Source organism: Girardinichthys multiradiatus, chromosome 11, assembly GCF_021462225.1.
Source record: "Girardinichthys multiradiatus isolate DD_20200921_A chromosome 11, DD_fGirMul_XY1, whole genome shotgun sequence".
Lineage (NCBI taxonomy): Eukaryota > Metazoa > Chordata > Actinopteri > Cyprinodontiformes > Goodeidae > Girardinichthys > Girardinichthys multiradiatus.
Window position 1 is genome coordinate 2,165,376 of NC_061804.1, and position 18,665 is coordinate 2,184,040.

The 18,665-nt window shown below is 39.1% G+C and overlaps 1 long non-coding RNA gene across 1 annotated transcript; it reads left to right on the top strand.

Moving 5' to 3' along the window:
- Nucleotides 1-519: 519 nt before the first annotated feature.
- Nucleotides 520-2,846, top strand: LOC124876973. The gene is made up of 3 exons (XR_007040420.1): nucleotides 520-1,294; nucleotides 1,651-2,689; nucleotides 2,767-2,846. It is a non-coding gene; the product is annotated as an uncharacterized LOC124876973 (long non-coding RNA).
- Nucleotides 2,847-18,665: the final 15,819 nt, after the last annotated feature.

The window sequence follows — 18,665 nt, forward strand, 5'->3', positions numbered from 1 at the left end:
TAAAAATAAAAGAAATGTTGACTTTTTAAAAATATATTTATAAATATAAATACATGCTTTAAAGTGATAATGAAAAAGTTGTTAAGTGTAATTCAGCAAAGATGCTGTCTAAAAAACACAGTAGCTGATTAATCATAAAATAAGATAAAATACAATATTTTAGTCATGCCGGGCAAAATTTGAGTGTTTATAATAATGTTTTCTTAAAGCTGACTGTAGAAGTAAGACATGCAGGGATAACTTGATCTTACTGTGTAAACTCTTTGAGGCGACCTATGGGGCGTTTTAATGCTGTACTCCTTAAAGTGAGAAAGTAACTAAACTCTTTTCTGCAGAATCTCGTTCAAAGACAAGCAATTTGATGAGCTGCACATTTTGTAAGACACATTAACTAAAACTATGTATTTACTCTGCAAGAATGAAGGGGTATAGTAAGTTTCTCCCTCATGCATATCTGAAAGTGCAGCAGATGTTTGATTAAAGAGGCTCACTTGTCCCTTACACATGTGACACCTTAAAGTCTAAGCAAACAGAGCTGCAGCTACTTGCTTTGCATTTTTCTCTGTCCTTTGATTCCTGTTTATATGAGGAAAGTCTGGAATAATTCAAAGCGATTTCAACATTGCTGGATCTGTTTCCGTGCAGTCGGTGCTTGTGTTTAATTGTGTGTATCCTAAAGCTTTAGCTCCTGTCTGTGTGTGTGTCCTGGTTTAACAGTGTCTACCTGTGTGGCGGTGGGTAAGCCCGCTAAATCTCTGTTTGCCTCAGTCTGAGAACCATAATGCTGTGACTCACTGGGAAAGAGGGCGAGCTAAAACCCAAAGCACTCTATCTGTCACAGAAATCAACAGTTGCCACCGCCATTTACCAAGCTAATCCTCAAAGGCCATATTAATATGTTAAGTACACGTGTGATTAAATGATGCAAAAGATGCCTGTTAGCTGCCAGTATTTAGTCAAAGTTCCCATCTTTGTGGCCAGTGATGATGAGTTAAATGTGCGTGGGTGATACTGCAGTCAAGTTTTTTTAAATGCTGTTCACGTTGAGAAGAGGTGGGGCTCTTTTCTCACATTTCACCTCAGATTCAGCTTACATAACCTACCCTCCATGTTATCGAGAATGATCTGTCTTTAACTTTGTGATCAGAAATTATGATTCTTTTTTTTTTCTGTTTGAAACACTGCTTTGGATCCATATATTCACCATCTGAGGAACAATTTGTAAATAGAAAGCTTACAGCCAGGAACAATAAAGGAATAGTATGGACGGGGTTCTGCAAAGTAGTTGATAGTGGTCAGTAACTTTCCCTTAACTTTACTTTTCTAAGTAAGTTTTAATCAAAGACGAAGAGTTATCAGTGACCTTATAATCTGTAACGCAATAACTAACTTTGGTCCCACTAACCTCATGACATGGTGAGACCTCTATAGATATTTGATCAAGCTCTTCTTTTTATTTCTTGACTCAAACTAAAAACAAGTGGGGGTTTTACTTGTCCTGGATTTCAATGCTCTGCCTCCTCGCTCTCAGAGTTCATTGGAGAACTCACCTGAATCTCCTCACTGCTCCTCTAGCTGCTCCCCTGGTTTTTGCTGTCAGAACCATTTAATAAAATTCTACGATTACTCACCTGCCTGTCTACCCTCCAGCGCTCCACTGCCTCTCACGTCTTCTCCTGGAGGAAAGATCAAGGAAATCACGACCAACAGGAACAACTCTGTCGGTATACTCACCTTTTTCCCTTGGAACTCCACCACCTCTCCAACAGTAAGCCAACTGTCTCACCCATCATTTGTATCACATGTCAACAGTATCCTACTCGTATGTTAACAACTTACCTCTCCTATTACCACCCTGGATTTCTCCTGTGACCCCAGAAGAACCATTCATTCACTCATTTGTATCAATAAACTGTTCAAACTTCTCTTTGGTGACTGTAATTGTTCCTTGGGCGAGGGTCTCAAACCAAACCGACATGACAAAGAATGCTGTAGGTAAAATTAAAGAGCCAAAATATGTACTGCTATTTCAGTAAATTAAGTATTTGTTTATATAAAAACAACAAGCAGGCTACAAAAAATATGATTTTTCTCAGCAATTTTTAACCAAAAAAATAAAGTTTTTGAAAAAAAGAGAAAAAAACAAAGAAAAAAATCAGTTGTTTCTGCATCGTGAACATCTGGGTTGCCTGATGCAGAGGGAGATGCTAGTAGACAGCTAGAATAATTGTCAATCAGGGTGTCAAACCCACAGAACTGTGTGCAGGTTGGTGTGCTTTTTTGTGCTGTCTCCTCTCCTCTGTGCAGGGTGTGATTGGCAGGTGATACTATGCAGCTGCTTCTCATGAGGCCTTAATCGGGAGATGCTTAAAAGGAGCAGAGAACCAACAGAGAGCTGCCAGATTGTTAACTCTGCTAGTGCGACCCTGTTCCAGTTCCCTAGCCCTGAAGATTGGTTCCGAGCTCCGTGGATCCTAGGAGGAACCCTTTGTGTGGACCCCTGCAGTCTCTCTGTTGCTCCTATCAAGGCTCCAGGAAAAAGAAGCCATCCTCGTTGCCATTCCGCTACGCTCAGCTGCCCGTCCACCCTCCAATGGCGAGATCGCTCCTCTTAAACAACACCACCAGTCAGGCTCAACCTCCACGGGGGTGGTGACCTTTTCCTGGACAACCTTCATCCCCTGCGGAAGTAAGATTACAAATTCATCTTGCTGGATTGCCCCATTCTTTCAACCAGACCCATAACCCCCTTCCTCTCACCCTCAGTGTCCAGACCGGTCCTGCCGGAGCTCCAGAGTTTTCTCCTATTCTCTAGTCTGTTTCAAATAAATCTGTTTAAAACGTTATCTGTGTCCATAGTTGTTGCCTGCTCCAGAGTCCATTGTTCACGATGACAGAGGGCTGACATAGAGAAACCAAGATTCGAGTTAATTTGTTTGTTTTAGTAAACACTGTTGACAAGTGACTTTGGACAGGTTAATGGATTCTGGATCCTTTTCATCCAGTCAGATGGACCTTTTCCCTGAGGAGCAGAAGTTTTGCAGGTACCAGCAGCAAATATAAGTAGCTGGTACTTTATGCAAAAAAAAAGTACCTCTCAGTTTTTATTCTGCAGGGCTGTAAATCTGAACATCTAAATAGATGTAAATGTAATACAAACTTTGTTCCTTTCAAATCTGATTTATGATTATTATAAATGTGATTGTTTTCATTAATTATTATGATAACATTTCAATAATACATTTAAAACACCATATAACTAGATTTATAGATAGCTTGGATAAAAAGATCTTCTGAGAACCCGTCTAATTCGTTATAATCTGCCTTTTGCAGACATGCAAATAGGAAAAAGATATTGATGGCAAAAGATTTATTACAAAACAAACATTTTGACTTTAATGTCTTTGGAAATTTTTGAAAAGTAAACAGATTATGTCCAGGCCTTACATATCTTTTCAGTGTATTTGGTCTCAGTTTGTATATAATTACATATTACATATTATACACTACTGGTCGAATGTTTTATACTCACCTAACCTAGTTACCTTCTGCAGTAGAGTAAAAAACAGTACATCCATTGTTACAGACCTTGTTACAAAATGCTTGCTGAAGCATATGAATATGAAATATTTAAAATGATCATTATGGTGTTTTGAAAGATAATATCTAATAACAATCTATAAAAGGTAATTCCGTGCTATTTTGGAAATTTGCTCCGATAGTTGAAACAGTTCATGGCCCAGAATTGTGACCCTGATGTCTTCGTCTCCATTCTCACATTCTGAGATTCGGCCATTGTTGATAAACCAAATCAACACATCATAATGGCGTCTACAAATAAACACGATAACTCAGATCTATCAGATCTAATTATGGTTTGAATAGCCCTTTTGGTTAGATTATCTTTGTTTGATCCTAAAATGTGTTTGATGACGTGAAACATTCAATTGTGACAGAAAAAAGCCAAAATGGAGAAAACACTTTTTCACAGCGCTTTATGTAAACTGGCTCCATCCTCACAGCAGCTTCAAATTAGGACAAAAACATGCTGTCTGTGAAATTGTGTGAGTTCAAATCAATAAACTGTTGTGAAATTGATTAACTGTAACATTGAGAGTGACTTACCACCCACAAACCTTCCTGTCGTCATATCAGCATGTGTTTTTCAGCTGCTGAACATCCAGTATTAGAATCCCATCGCTGTTTATCTTCTTACATCAAAGCTATGGTTTTAGTTTAGGTTTTAGTCTTCACTGCAATGGATGTTTCTCACAGGCAAACAATTATTTCAGTCCCAGCTAAGACCTCCTACTATTAGCAAAGAAATCAGTAAAATAATTGTGAAAACAAAACTTGTTTTATGTTACCGTTTTATTATATTTTCTGGATAAATCAGTTTCAAACAATAAATGCCCCATTCTTGCTTAGGAGGCGGGATTGCTGTAAAGTAAATGATTGCATTTGGCTGGGCTTCCTTTGTTCTTAAACTTTTACCATTTGGCATTATATTGAATTTGACTGCACTATATAATAAAGAGGATCAAAATTTAGTCAATGTGTTTGTATTTAAATCTGCCTAAATGGCTGAACTGATTAGAGTGAATATTTATGTATAGATCTGGTGATCCTTTTGTCTTTTGTGGTGCTATAATGAAAACGATTTAAACTGAGTGTTAAATTCTTGCTTAATCACACAGGGAAACTTCAAACATCATAATGGATATGGTGAGAGATATAGTTTACTTTATAATGTAGCAAGACAGCAAGGCTAGTCCCTGCTAGGAAATTATTGGGATTGCACAGTTTGTTTAACCTTACATAAAATATGTAATAATAAAATTCTTTTGACCTCTGTAGCTTCTACACATTTTTGTGAGGTTGGGTTAGCTGTTGTCATGTTTGACCTCATTGCTGGATCATCCAAACTGCAGCCATGTGCATGAAATAAAACACCAATATGAATGGCTGGAACATGGTGCAGCTACATCTTGGTGACTTCAGGGAATAAAATATGGCTTGTTCCTCAAAGAGTGCATTTACTTCTGCTTTGGTCCGCTTTAGATTTAAATATTAGGGTGTGGTCCAACATGGACATAATTCTTAAGACGTTGAGCATCGTCCCACTTCAGAAGATCTCATGTCTATGTAGTTTTTTTCTCTAACCATTGTCTTTCTTCTCCTTCTCTATTTCCCACTCTTTCTCTATAATGTTACTCCATATTTTTCCCACTACCTATATCTCTTTCCCCATCTTCATCCCTAGAACATCACCCCACCCCCTAAATCCATCCATCCTTTTCCCCATGTTGTATAAAAAACAGCTGCTTCTCTTTCTCTCTCCTGGGCTGGTGAGCTGAGTGCTGCAGAGGAAGAATATAAATCCTGCTGGACATATTTCTTTGAGACAGGGAGAAAGATGGGGGGAGAGAAGGGTGAGGGAACACATTAGAGGCTTTTTGGGACAGAAAAGCCACATGGCGAGAGGACAAATGGTGAAAAACGAGAAGAAAAGACTGAAGACAAATTTTAGGCTATAGAGGGGATCTGTTGAGGCTGTCAGGCTTTGATCTGATCAACACATTGTGTATTACTTTGTCTTTGGGTTTGGCTAGCTCATGAGACGATCTAGGCAAGGGTTACAGGGTTAGAGCGCTGCTTCCCTAAAATGGAGCAGAAGCTGAAAAACCCTAATGTCAGATTTAGGTGAATTAGGTGGTTTCAAAAAGAAGAAGAATATTCACTGGTGGCAGCATCATGCTCTTTGCTCACCCCTTCAGATGGAACCGGGGTTTGTTTCAAGGTGCATGAAATTGTGCACAGCTACAAACACCAATTGGTTTAAACCCAAAACGTCAGTGTCTGCTAGGAAGATAAAGATGAACAAGGATTTTAGTTTTAAGTGTTTCTGTGAGTCCAAACATCCATCCACAGAGTCCAAAACTGAATCGGACAAAATCTGTGGGGTCACATGAAGTGGTCTATGGACAAGAACCTTTGCAACTTAGAGTGAATATTGCCAAGTCAGCATGTCAGATACTGATAGATTTAAACCAAAAAAACTCAATCAAAAAGTGCAACGACAAGGTAAAAGGATCGCCTGACCTTAAGTTTTATTTCAAGTTTTACTGACAACTCAACACACTTCTGCTGCATTCACTAAAATAAATCCATCCAGCTAGTGTATATCTTCAGCGGTCTACGGGCAAGAGGCGGGTTAACCCTGGGTAGGTCGCCAGTCCATCACAGGGCAACACAGAGACACACAGGACAAACAACCATGCATACACCTCTTCATACCTAAGGGCAATTTAGAGAGACCAGTTAACTTAACAGTCATGTTTAGGAACTGTGGAAGGAAGCCGGAGTACCAAGAGAGAAACCATGCAGGCATGGAGGAGAACATGCAAACTCCATGCTGAAAGACCCTGAAAGTGGGTAGTATGGAACTGACCGAAGATGTGGTTTGATTTTGTCAGATAATAAAGGATAAGCAGGTATTGATAATGGATGCACAGATGATACAATAATAAAACCACCTGTAATTGTTGTCGTTTAGAAATTTTTGATTAGGAATGTTTCGACGATGGCTAATAAAAAATGTGTGAAATACCTTGGAGCTGTATTGAAACAAAAACCCTGTGGAGGAGTTGTACATAAATGCACCATAGAAGCACACCTACTGGGAAACCCCCCCTTTTCCAAGGAATTCCCCTCGTTCATATCTGCTGTTAAACAGACTTTAACCTTCCAGTGATGTTCACATTCGGCTTGACTTCATTTCAGGTAAGTAATTAAGTAATGAAGTGCTATGCACCATGTCCCATGTTCTGGGACCGATTACAAGGAAACATTGGAGGTTGGGACAAGTGAAAAATTCTTCGCATTTGTAAATTTTTTTAAATGAATTGTATGAGATATACATGTCACAATAAAGGTCAGAAAGGTTTGTTAAGAAAGTCTGACATCAACAAAATACAATACAATAGTGGTTATTTTGTGGTATTCAAACAGCATTTTACCCTTAAAGTCATGTTAATGTCATTGTACTAATTGTTGTTAAGTGCACATGCTCATATTGTTTGAATAAATAGATATAGATGGCCTCATTTAATTTCAGATTAATTCAGAAACTCATTTTTGAAGGAATTATTTTCCACATCTTTTTAAAATCACAACAGTAATATCAGAGCAAAATTACTGTAGAATATCTGCGTTATCCAAAGCTTGCTATACTTCCTAAAAATACGTCACATGATCAAATATTTATTGCTGTAATACGCTGTTTGCAGCAGCGCTGAGGTGAAACGCTTGTGACACTGAAGGTCTTTGAGTCCAACTGAGGTCTTAAAGAGATTGGAGTAGCTTTGAGGTCAGAGGTCATGTAAACACAGCTGGCACTCTCCTGGTTGGCTTAGAAATGCAGTTTTCTCCCCTTTCTTTATGTCTCCTTCTTTTGTCTGCATTCATCCAGCTCTTCTCAGTTGTTTTTCTTTAATCTTTAATGCTTTTTCCCCAAACTTGCCTCTCTTCCTTCCATTCTCCATTCACCTTTATACATTTGCTTATGATTTGCACGATTTTCCTTGTCTCCCTGCTATCTTCTGGCAGCTCCTCTCTCCCCCAGCTGTTCCATTAAGGTGTCTTTCTATGTCTCTTCATCATGTCTGTTCAGGGTGGAATGTTCCCTTGATTTCCAGATCCTTCACATCTTCACGTTGTTGTCAATAAATCTGTCTTTACTTCCTTCTGTCTCTTCTGTGTTACTGGCCTCCCCTTTCATCTACTACTTTGTCAGAGCTCTATCTCCACTTCATGGCACCATGTCTGACAGCTGAACATCTCCTTAAAGCTCAATAAAAGTAGATGCAATATCGACAAGATTTTCTTGCCTGGTTAAAGTCCTGTTTCATCCTAAATAGTTGGGATGGGGTTATGGTCAAATATTATGACACAATAGGCGGTTTTTGCAACATTTCTGGAAAAAGACAACATGCTTACATAATGAAAATATATAAGCCCCTTCTGAGTCTTGTTGACCAATTAAATCCCCACTCCTGGCCAAATTCACCCATTGATTCTGGGCAAAGCAGGAATCAAACCAGCAATCTTTCAACATATTCCACTCTTCCCTGTCTGCAACAATCCTTTATTTGACATAAAACAGTGCAACATGGCATTCTTTTAAAAGACAGTTCACGTTGTTTTTTAAGTTGGGCTATGTGGAGAGATTCTGAACAATAAGCATCTTACCTGTACTCTCTTAAAAAACCTCAGTACAGATAAACAGAAATACATCTAAACTGCAAATCTTTATTGAAAGAATGAAGGATTGATTTTAAATAGAGACATGTCTGCGTGTGAAAAGAATATGCAGAACTCTGTGCTTCCTTGTGGAACCCTGAAAATGAAGTGACACCAAAACAAAAACAGGCTGTTTTTGTTCAACTCACCTGACCCATTTTGTACACACGATACTATATTCCATCTGGTACCAATAGAAAAATCATTTCATGCCCTTAACCATTACACATCAGTTTATTTAGCATGTTTTGGTCAATTACAGAGATGAAAAAAACATAAAGTTGCAGAAATCTAACAGAAAGGTTGATGAAATTGTAACATTTTCTGTTACATCTCAGATCTACTGTCTGAGGTTCTGATCTCTGTTTGGATTTCTGTTTCTCATGAAATGTGAGAGGTTGTAACCCCTAATCAAAGCAAAAATAACTCTGAACCACCTCAGAATAGATATTATTTAAAGGAGTCATATACAGTGCCATGAAAACTGAAAACAAACCTTACATATTTATTCAGTTTTTGCTTTGTTTTGTCAGACTTTGTTTCATATCATCAAGCAGTTTAAATATCAAACAAAAAGTAATTACAAAAAGCTGTTTTTATATGATTTCAGTTATTAAAGAAAACAGCTATCCAGATTAACCTGGGAACTGTGTGAAAAAGTAATTGTCTATTTTGTTAAATCTTTAATTAACTGTAATTCACCACATTTTTTATAAAGATGAGTTGAGTTTCACCAACCAGACACAGGCTGGATTACTGCCTGATCGAACAAATCACCCAAATAGAACCTGTCTAACAGCATGAAGCAGGCCAAAAGATCTCAGAAAGCAACACATCTTGCTGTGATGTAAAGATATTCAAGAACAGATAAACTAAGTAATTGACTTAGTTTCTTGTCTAACCTTATCAGACTGGAAAATGCATACGAAGCCAATTCACCTGAAAGTGTACCTCTGATTCCTTCAAAAAATACAGAATGGAGCTTTTGGGGTGGCCTAGTCAAAGTCAGGACTTATATATGATTTAGATGTAGTGACATGACTTTAAGCAGATTGTTCACACTTAAAACCCCTCAAATGTGGCTGAATAAAACAATTTTACAAAGAAAAGTGAAAAATTCTCAGGCGTGTGTAAACCTGTCAGTGACAGGACTGTGTCATTCTGGCGGCATTGAAGAAGTTAAATGAGTTTCTCTTGAGAAGGATCATGAACGTCCTTTGATAGTTTTCATTTTGTTTCTGGTTCTTGAGCTCCTAAAGTTGACCATTTATTGTTTTTCAGGATTTGTTTTGATTGATTATTTAACATTTTGAATAAAATACAATGGAAATACTTTTCACTGCACTTTACTTTCTTTCTACCATTACTGCATAACTTTGACCCCAGACTGTGATGGTCATGTCAGCAGCCCTTCTTTAATAGTAGAGAGACCTCTCAGCAAGATGTTTTATCCTTCAGAAATGGTTGGAGATTAAACAAATTTAAGTTGTTTAATTGGCATTCAAACTCCTGAATCCTTTAATTCTTCCGCTATTTCATTTGGAAGCAAAAAACATAGCTTAATATTTCTAGACATTTTTGCTAACAAAGGTCTACATACACTACCTGTCAAAAGTTTTAGAACGCCTTTCTAATTTAATGGTTTTCTTTATGTTTATGACTAATGGAGTTTTGACAAAAATTCAGAATGAAAGACTCACCTTCACCGCCTCCACCTTCCAGTGACTCTTCGGTGCGTCTCCCAGCCTTCCAATCAGCATCTTGTCCGTCTGATTCTCCATCCAATCACCTTCCGACGCCTTGCTTTTAAAGGAGCTTCTACCGTGTTCATCTTCGCTTGTCAGCTGAGCTCATCCCTCCTCCACTCCTCCTCCACCATCTTCCTTCACATCTCCTCCTGGCTTCCTCGCTCCCTGGCCGCCAATCCACCACCAGTGTTGGATCAGGGGGAAGACATATTTAAATCTAAGCCTTACAAATGATCATCTTAGCTCATGTCATTCTCAGCATTCATGTCTTCCTCCCAGGTCCGAGCACCAAAGAAATAACCAGGTAATTTCTCATCATTAAAACTTTTCTAATTGCCATCCCTCTCTTTGTGAGTCTTTTCAGATTGAAATTACATTGTACGTAGATTCTCAATGAAGGTATCAAAACAGTGAATGAACACATACACAAATATATAGCAAACCAAAAATTGTAAAATAACTTCAAATATATTATATTTTAAAATCCTTAAAGTAGTCGCCCTTTGCTGTAATGACTGAAATATTAACCTTTAGCCATCTCTCAATAACATCTGGGAAGACTCTTTGGAAAACCATTTCAGGTGACCACCTCATGAAGCTCATGGAGAGAACGTCAAGAGAGCAAAGCAGGAATCAGAGCAAAGGGTGGCTAGTTTGTAAAAATCTAAAATATAAAAATGTTTAGAGTTATTTTTCACTTTTTGTTTACCAGATGCTGCACGGTGGCGCAGTTGGTAGCACTGTTGCCTTCTAGCAAGAAGGTCCTGGGTTTGACCTGGGTCTTTCTGCATGGAGTTTGCATGTTCTCCCCATGCATATGTGGGTTCACACCGGGTGCTCCAGCTTCCTCCCACAGTCCAAAAACATGGCTTTTAGGTTAATTGGTCTCTCTAAACTGTCCTTAGGTGTGAATGAGTGTGTGCGTGGTAGTTTATCCTGTATGTCTCTGTGTTGCCCTGTGATGGACTGGCGACCCATACAGGGTGAACCCTGTCTCCCACCTGTAGAAGCTGGAGATAGGCACCAGCTTCTCCATGACCCACTATGGAATAAGCGGTATAGAAGATGAATGAATGAATGTTTACCACATAATTCCATGTGTGTTCATTCACAAGTTTGTTGTCTCTGGTGAGAATCTACAATTTAAATAGTCATGAAAAAGAAGAGACCCATTAAGTGAGAAAGGCTCTTCAGGACAGAGAACCACTCTATGGATTAGGGAATAACCACCAATTGCACCAATGAGGCCTTGACTCGCCACAACTTCTCTATGTTCTCTTTAGGCTCTTGGTATTTGTCAAGCTCCATGTTTTCCTTCTTACTGATGTTGCTGTCTCTCTGGATTGCTACACAAACCACTACTACACTCTTTTCTGCTTTGTCTACCACCATAATGTCCGGGATCTGAGCCCTATCATGCTCCATCACTTTCTGAAGTGTGTCTCTCTTTGAAACGGGGCCTGTAACCTATACTCAGCATAGATGTTCCTATGCACTATTCCCACCACCTGGTTATGGTGTTCCACGTACACTTTACTTGCAAGCATCTCACCCATTGTGCCTAGATTAACCTTCCTGCATCATGTCTTCAGATGTAGCTTCCATATTTTGCCATAATGTTCTTACTCCAAACTTTAATCCACCTTATAAAGTGCACCAGTTCTTGCAGCAAATCAATTCAATTCAATTCAATTCAGTTTTATTTATATAGCGCCAATTCACAACACGTGTTGTCTCAAGGCACTTCACAACAGTCAGGTTCATACAATTAATCCTAACAATTGAACAGTGCAGTCGGAGTTAGTTTTTTATTCAAATTGGATAAAATGTTTTTCTATCTAAGGAAACACAGCAGATTGCATCCAGTCAGTGACTTGCAGCATTCACTCCTCCTGGATGAGCATGTAGAGACAGTGGACAGTCACTGGCGTTGACTTTGCAGCAATCCCTCATACTGAGCATGCATGTAGCGACAGTGGAGAGGAAAAACTCCCTTTTAACAGGAAGAAACCTCCAGCAGAACCAGAACCAGGCTCAGTGTGAGCGGCCATCTACCACGACCGACTGGGGGTTTGAGAGAACAGAGCAGAGACACAAAGAGAACAAAGAAGCACTGATCCAGGAGTACTTTCTATGGGAAGGAAAAGTAAATGTTAGTGGATGTAGCTCCTTTAGTCGTTTCATCTAGAAAGAAAGAACAGATAAACTCTGAGCCAGTTTTCAAGGTTAGAGTCTGAAAGAGAGCACATAGAGTTAGTTACAGTAGAAGCTCAGTCAGTAGCCATGTCTAGGGGAGAGAAAGGGTTAAACACTAAAAGACAGGGCCATGTGGATCATCTGTAGAGGGTGAGCATTAAGTTGTTGCCTGCAGAAGCTCGGACAATTCCCCTCTCCAGAAAGGTGTCACAGGTAGACACAGAGCCAGGCCAGGTGTAGCTTCTAGGAAGAGAAAAGAGAGAACAAAGTTAAAAGCTGAAATAACAGCAAACTAGAAACCTGCAAGCAGCTTTGAAGGCCCTCGCACCCCTCAGCGCAACTTGGGCTGTCGAGCGACCGCAGGAGCCTGGCATCGCCTCCTACACACCACATGCGATGACACCGCGTCACTTCAACCAGCCAGTAGGTGGAACTTTGAACAACATGTCATATGATCTTTGGTCATGCAGAGTTTCGGTCTGGCAAAAAGCATTCAAAATTTGGAGTAAATCTGACCTTCCAGATGGAAGCTGCACTCACTTGTTTGTTTGTGGACGGGGCTAAAACGACATCATCAGTTGACTGTGTCAAAATGTCCATCATTAACTCATGATCATGTATACTACATTTCAAGTGGATCCGATGATGTATGAGGGAGATATAGCCCTTGATGTGTCCTAGGGGGCGCTATTGATCCAAATTTAAATGTAATCCAATAGAGCTGTTTGGGGGATGACAAAGATCAAGCATATTCAGTTTGGAGTGAATCGGACCATGCATGTGTAATTTAGAGTCAAACGTATGGCCGTGGCGTGACATCAGAATTCGCCACGCCATCATATTCACACCCTCCAGCTAAAGCAGTAAGTACTGGCGACTGTCTAAGAGCATCATGTTATCTGTTACTTGGGACATTTTCACATTGATTAGGTGAAGAACATCAAACATTGACTCTGTAAAGGAAAACTTGCTACTTCCTGTTCTCAGGGGGCGGGGCTTCGATGATGTCAGCATCTGATCAGTGAATATTGTTGAGGCCTAGAGGCAGATCAATCCCAGAAGGTTTCATTTTTCTGTGACTTTCCTTGTAGGAGCTATATCAATTTAGTGTTTTAATGGCGAGAAGTCATATTTTGAGGCGTGGCCACGCCCACATGCTTTCATGTATCAAAAAGCTTTTGATATCTTTTGATCCCCGGTGCCTTAAGAGTAAACTGAGTGATTTTCAAGTCTCTAAGTCAAAAGCTGTAGGAGGAGTTCGCTCAGATATGCGGGTTAGAAACGGCCAAAACAGGGTCAAAATGGCAACTTCAATCCAAAATGGCCGACTTCCTGTGGGGTTTGGACCAATGCTCCAAGAGACTTTTTTGTAGGTCCTAAGAAGTGACATATGTGTACCGAATTTCACAATCCTCGGTCAAAGCATGTCTTGGGGCTGATTTTTTGAAATATTCTAGGGGGCGCTGTGGACGAATTAGGCCACGCCCACCGAATATGTCATCAGATCTTTGTGGGGGACTGGACAAGGATCAATCACATTGAATGTGATGCAGATCAGATGATCCATGTGGAAATTAGAGGCAAACGTATGGCCATGGCGTGACGTCTGAATTCGCGGCGCCGCCACGGCCACGCCCTTTTATGAAAAGACACTCTGCCTCAAAAGAAGTTAGACCCACTAGTTATCTGTCTTCTGACACACTTTCAAGTTGATTGGGTCAAGAGGGTCAGAGAGGCAACTTTCCAAGTGAAAAAAGTGACTTCCTGTTCTGAGGGGGCGTGGCTTTGATGATGTCAGCATATGACCCCATAGGATTGTCGGGAACCCGAAGGTCCTCCTTGCTGGCAACTTTGGTGTGATTTGGAATTTTTTTGGGAAAGTTATTGCAATTTTTCACTTTCGGCGCGAACGCCAAGTTCGTGCCCCGGCCACGCCCCCTAAACATGGCCAAAAACTCACGATTTTGATAACTTTTAATCCCCCATCCCTTAGCTGCATGTAGACCAGATATGAAGCCGATAGCTCAAAATCCCTAGGAGGAGTTCGTTAAAGTTCGAGGTGAGTAAAAGTGAAAAACGGGCAAAAATCGGCCTTTAATCCAAAATGGCCGACTTCCTGTGCATTTTAGGACATACCCCCAAAATACTTTTTTTTCTTGGTTTTAGGAGTTCTAGCATTGTGCCGAATTTCAGATCTGTACGACTTACGGTTCGGCCTATCTCACGTTTGGGGACGTGGCTAAGTGGTTTGGCCACGCCCACTGACGACGACATTAAGGATCAAGAATTTCACGTGGGGGACAATTTTGGGTGAAGTTTGGTGAGTTTTGGGGTATGGCAAAGTCCCCATATTGCCCCGCAAAGAGGCAGCGGAAAAAACAAAGAATAAGAATTCGAGCGATTACAATAGGCCCTTGCAGTTTTCCTGCTCGGGCCTAATAATGCAAAATTGGAGAGTAGTGTGAGAATGTAGTGAAGAGGGTGAAAGTGGTCATTATGTCCTCCAAATCACCCCTATAACAATATTCTGTCAGCCTTGTACTTCAAGGCTGAGATGTAGTTCTCAGGATTGAAAGTGTCTCAGTTATTCCTCCAATGCATGTTTCCAGCATTGACCTAAAATACTTTTGCAGATGTTAATTTAAGCTTCTTAAAAAGCTTAACTGATAAATTGTTATTTCAGTTTTCAAAAATAATTTAAAGGGTTTAATTTATTAGGGTATGTAAACTTCTAAATTTGAGCGAAGTAATATAAAATCTCTTCCTAAATCTAATACTTAATGTTTATGCTGAGGTTTTTTTAATAAGTGTATTAAAACTTGAATGTCTCACCTTAAAGTAGCTTTGTATGACAGTGGCAGCTCAATGACTATAAGTGATGCTGCGGAAGTGGCGCTGAACAAATCCTAAACTGTCAGGTATTTAGTGGTCAGCGGTGCGCCATTGAAGTTTTATAGATGTGTTGTTGATGATGGATAGACATATCAGAGGGAACAACAAAATACAAAGGGCTTCTTTATTCAAGTGGATAAATATTGAGGCAGTTAAATAAAGCTTAACAAAAGGTTAATCTTTCTGCTGGTAGACATTACCCACAAAAAATATCCGTCCTATTATCGTTGTGGCCGGAGTGATTAATGTACTTGTGGATGGAGTAATGGTGAGAGAGATTGCAACAGTAGGAGCACACTTTTTTTCTTCTCCTCTGGGCGTTTTCAACATTTGGTGGAATGAATTGCTGCCCTTTTGTCAGCTTTTCAAACGGCTGTTTTTAAGGCACCCAGGATATGTCACCGTTTTTCTTTTTTGTTTTGTCTGTGGAGGTGTGGCTCACCAGTTTTTATATCAGTGCTATGTTACAGCCCACCTGTCCTGCTTCTGCTTCTGGGATGGTCTGAGATGTCTGCATAAATGTATTGTTTGATTCATGCTCACCACTCCCATTCAGTTATATTTATACCTCTTTCTTTGATTGTTTCCAACCGGCTCTACCTGCTTAATAGGACGTTTGGTATGGTGCAGGGTAGGGCAATCCTTCCTGTATGGCATGCAAAGGAGTTCCTGTTGCTCATGCGGCTGCAGCTGCCACATGAGCAACAGCTTCATTCCTGTTGTCATGTTACAGATAGTTGTCAATATTTGGACAAAAGTGTAATAAAATTGTTTCTATACAAAGGAGCAACAAGCTTACTTTTTAGGCTTTTCTTTTGTGAGCTACTCAGTTAACTTGTTTTAAAATTCAAATGCACATGGAGGGAAACCGTTGCCATGCTGCATTTGCTTTGCTACAGTGATTGAATGCAAAGCAAAGAAAATAATTTTGGTAGACCATTTTCCTATCTAAACAAGACATCTTCCTCTGCGTAACTGGGATGTGGTGGGGAGCTGAATAGACATACACACCAATAACCGGCAGAATTGAAGATTTTTCTACTATAAAATGTACTAAAAACTGTGGTGTTCAGAGGAAGGGAGGTTTTAAGAATTACATGAATGAGCATGACTTTCAGCTTGTTTCTCTTTCAGAGTCAACAGTTTTACTTTATGCAAATTTTGGTGCAGCCACCACTAACCACAGATGAACATTTAACTATTTGTCAAATACTTCAAATTAATCTGGAATAAATTTGACTATAAAAAGTGCCAAATAGTAAAAAGTAATCCTGTAAAAGTGATGGGCACAAAAAGTTTATTTTAACTTTTCGTTTTTTGTAGATTTCTCATAAAGCGCAATGATAATTTTCTTAATGAGAATATATACAAACAACTGTGGCAATATCAAAGTTTATTTTTAAGTGGGCTGTTCAAATAACAAAAAGAAGATTTACTGTGTTCTTTATTATTATTATTTATTAATGAGAGTAATAAAATAGTTCTGATCTTTCAATATTTTAACAGCTGTTTAATTTATACGAAATCAATAATCTCAACAGTCTACAGGTGGGAGGCAGGGCACACCCTGGAAAGGTCAACAGTCCATCGCAGGGCAACACAGAGACATACAGGACAAACAACTATGCACACATTCATTCACACCTAAGGGCAATTTAGAGAAACCAATTAACCTAACAGTCATGTTTTTGGACTGTGGGAGGAAGCCGGAGTACCCGGTGCGAACCCACGCATGCACGGGGAGAACATGCAAACTCCATGCAGAAAGACCCCAGGCTGGGAGTGGGCCCCAGGACCTTCTTGCTGCAACAGTGCTACCAACTGCACCACCGTGCAGCCCTAAATATAAGAGATGTTATACAGAAACTAAGCATATGCAGATTCTGCAGAATGTAATAATATAATGGAAAAACTGTCCAAAATGTGTTTTGTATATTTGTGCAAGCAAGTATCTTTACACTGAGACTATAAAATGTATCCTAAGATGCAGTTTCTATACAGTTATTAGAGGTAATAGGTTATTTCTCCCCAGACAGGGAGTTTAGATGTCAGATAAAAATAGAAACAGCTGTATATCAAGCCAAATTTCTATAAGCCTGCTCTAATTTTTTGTAGTATTTTTGTTAAAACCTAATGGTAGTGGGAGCCAGAGAGATGAGGGAGATGTCTGTTAAAATCAAACCTGTTCTTTTCACCTCACAAATTCTTGACAGAATTAGAAAAATAACAACCTAAATTAGGGATAAGGTCGCATCCTATTTCTGCTTTTTATTAAGTGTATCCTTGACTAATCAACATTATTCGTTAATATGTTTTGTAACAAATCGACATTGACCAAGTAGTACAAGTCTGTACATTAAAACTTATTGAATTTGCTTGAATGTTTGAATGATGAAAATCCTCAGAAAGTAAAATTTAGTATGTAAAGTTTCCGAGTATTTTGATGTATTTTTAACTGAAAATGTATAAATAAATTCAAATTCAGGTTAAAATATAATATAACATGACTCTGCCCACCACTGTTGCAAAGTGTTGCTGGGTGACACAAAGTTTTTCCTTGGAACTTCTGAGCAATTTTATTGATCTTGTTTTCTTTATGGCTTTAGAAGTCCTGTCCGGTTTGCCGCACAAAGTTACCTTTTTGATCCATTAAACAATTACGGTCAGCCTCTTCAGGGTAAGATGTAGTTATATCACACTGAATGATAACTTATAACCTGCGCTCTGAACCTAAACTGTGTGGATAGGTTAAAATCTGATTTCCTGAGTCAACATAGGCAATTTTGTGGCTATTAAGATGTTTACTGTAAGACAGTTATTACCCATCACACATATAATTACAAGCGATTATATGCTGCTAGCTTTTGCTCTGCCTTTCCCTTTGACTTTATGCATTCTTTTGATGTTACACTCTGCAGGCTTCTGAGAAGCACACGAGTGTGACTTGATCTTGCATTGTTAGTTTTTCTCTCTCAAAGAGAAAATACATGTGACTAAAGAGAAATGTTAACATTTGCTGCCTGTTTGTGAGCCTGTCCTAAATAGGCAGTAAAATTCTGGATTTCTCAACAACAAAAATTCAGTCTTAAAAGCAGACATTATGCAAACAACATCCACTTCAATCATTTCCAGAAATATCTTTGAGACCAATTATTTATAGACTTTTGAGTGGTCAGTTTTCACTTGGAACCTGATGAAGACGATGAGGAAGTACACCAGTTGCAGATAAAATCTGCATTTGCAATATGTGCAAATGTTGCACATAACATTGTTCTATCATCTCTTACTGGTTTATTCTGATAATAAATGCGCACAAAAAGGCTGTAAAAATTTTACAGCTAAAAATGTTCATGTCTTATTCTGACTTGTTGTAGGCCCCTTAGTTGGCCATAAGGTTAAAAATCAAACTAAACCTAAAAATACTAAACAATAAAACTAAAATAAATACATTAAAAGGAGAAAAACAAGGTAACTCTGCTAGAATGTTTATTTTGCGGTCATTTTGGTCAGTCCCAAGCTTAAATGAAG